A 2,636-nucleotide genomic window follows, 5' to 3' on the forward strand; every position below is an offset into this window, starting at 1 on the left:
CACATCCATGACTCTGGGAGGTGCAGAAGTCCAGGAAGAAAATAAAATAGTTTTGTTTACACTGTCACAATATTTACATGGTATTCAACTTTGACCCTGTGTGGTGCAGCGGTCCAATAATGAACCCATATTACATCATGGTTCAAGTGATGAATGCCGCTCAGTTCGCCACAAGACCCCAGTCGTATATTCTTGAACAAAGCATATACGAATGGGGGCGCCGCCACTTTCCGAGTGGGGGTCCTGAGCGGCCTGAAACAGCCGTGACCCTTCCTCTCCAGATATATGTCATTACTGTGATGGATAAAACTTACATCCATGCCTAATAATTGGCTTTATATCCCCTGATTTTTTTTTTTTTTAACTTGGATAAATGTCCCCATCCCTTTCAGATAATCTTGGCTTGGCTTTTTGATGTCAGGATAGTGGATTACAGAATCCCCAACTTCACAAACTTTGTTAAAGAAAAATGCATTAAACCCCTTACTAGTATTCTCCATGGCCAGATTATATAAAGAACAATGCCAATTAATACGAGCAGAATATGAGACCATATTAAGTGCACAAGAGGAAATTGAATCTCCTTAATAAATTTCAAGTATTTAAACCTGACATTCTTTAATTTGTCACTGTTGTTTCCCTCTATGGATAATTTGAGATGAAATCCCCAATTCCGTACTTGCCCCAATACGAAAGAAGTGGGATCTGTTGTCCCAAGACTCGAGGTTTAAGACTTATGGTTTGGCTAAATTCAAAGTAAAATGGTACTTAGTGAAAGGAGATCCGGAAAAATTGACAAAATAATTGACCCTTTGGGTAGGTCTTATTTCTAAAAACCTTTGAAGATTAGTGCAGGGGCAAATTAAATCCTCTGTGTCATGTATCTGCAAAGTCGTTACCCTTCCATATTGGTCCGTCTTTTTTTTTTTTTAATTAATTAATGATGTGCCGTCAAATTGAGTTTCTGTATTGGCAACAACTCCATCTGAGGATTCGTCGGAGACTGCATAATTTTGTTTTTAAAGAAAGTTTTAGTATAGAATAGAAAACAATTAATGATACCTCATATGAATTTGTACATACGCAGGGTAAAATTTTAAGAATCTGCTTTAATATGGACCTTTTAATGGGCAACCTATTGTCAATGCTGTGAGCTGTGCTTTTTAACCCCTGTAGCAACTTTTAAGTATGAACTCTTCTGTTAGGTCTATGTGATCTTGAAGTTTGCAATTATAAGAAACGGAAGCTAAGTTAGGACGAAATGTCGAAAACACAAGGCCTTTAATTGACCAGTGTGCAACAAATCTAACAATCAAATAACAAGGGGGAGCCAAATAGTCTTTAATCTTTGTTGCAAGCAGCAGCTGAAGTATGCTCTTATACGCCTAATTAATAAGCCTTGCTAGTGTTTTCAGAAAATGCTGCCCCTAACAACTTGTTTAATTTATGCTAGATATGAGGTTCTGGAATTCGATTGGTACAAGTTGTGGTGATGTTATGTGGTGCAGTTTGCCAGAAATGGTGCCACTTCTGACGAGAAATTGAATCGGCACTACTGTTATAACTAGTAAGGAAGTGAACAGCACGAAAAATTATATTGTTTAAAAGCAGTCTAACACAAATGAACGAATTAATCTCATCACTCTACTGGATTTTGAGGACTGTATGTTCAAAACCATAACCAATGCCTCATTATCAATATAAAACTGTATTCTCCTATTTGCAAGTTGACTACCACATAAACTGACAGCCAAAACTACTGGGATAAGATCTAGTGTTGTCATGTCATACAATACATCTGAAGAACTGTAGTCACCCATTCACGTGGCTAAGGGAAATAGCACCATTGCCCTGAAAAGTATGCTCCACAACCCAGATGTGCAGAAACGGCACTCTCTGTATATAGATCTAAAATTTAATTTGACGACCAATCACTTTCTTGGAAATAATCTTGACCATTAAATTGTTCTGGGCATATATCTTGCTTCATTTCATTGTTTAACATAGTATGATGGTGAGACTTAGATACCCCCGGGTTGAATCGTACTATCTCCTAACAAACTTGTAAGAGAAATCGAGCTTCTGCAACAATGACCATAACTGCCGTAGAACTAATAATTAATGTTCCTACAGTATGGACGTCAATTTGATACATTTTTCAAGAGGTATTCTGATCAGCATTTTCATTGTTTCATTTCTAAACCTACAAGACAGTGAGTGGGATAAACCGTTTTGTCATCAGTTAAGGGGAACCCACAGTTGAATACAAACCCCTTGCGATGTTTGCATTAATTTAAGAATGACTCGCTTTCTTTATCTGCAAATATGAAATCATCTATGTGAATAATGATCTAGAGGGAGATGCCTTGAAGACATTTATCAAAGTAATATATAGACCCTCAACTTTGAATTCTAAAAGGTCAAAATCCTCAGGGAACGTATGTAGAAACCTAAAGCTGATTTAATATCCACTTTCACAAAATATGCACCTTCACCAGCCTCGGCCAACATTTTTTTATTACTATCAAAGGATGTATAATAACTGTGAACTTACAATGGTTTATATAGTGATTTTCACTGCAGGATATGAAAGGTGCGTTATCTATCGCCACCTAGAGTTATTCCTCTTTGGTACC

At 37.1% G+C, this 2,636-nt stretch overlaps 1 long non-coding RNA gene across 1 annotated transcript; it reads right to left on the bottom strand.

The window, feature by feature from the left end:
• Positions 1-365: 365 nt before the first annotated feature.
• Positions 366-2,311, bottom strand: LOC134277276 (uncharacterized). Its single transcript, XR_009994221.1, has 2 exons — positions 521-2,311; positions 366-482 (listed from the first exon to the last, which is right to left on the bottom strand). It is a non-coding gene; the product is annotated as an uncharacterized LOC134277276 (long non-coding RNA).
• Between the last annotated feature and the right edge of the window lie 325 nt (positions 2,312-2,636).

The sequence above is a fragment of the Saccostrea cucullata genome, unplaced genomic scaffold, assembly GCF_032062105.1.
Source record: "Saccostrea cucullata isolate Sc308-1 unplaced genomic scaffold, CSIRO_AGI_Scuc_v1 ctg373, whole genome shotgun sequence".
Taxonomy (NCBI): Eukaryota; Metazoa; Mollusca; class Bivalvia; order Ostreida; family Ostreidae; genus Saccostrea; species Saccostrea cuccullata.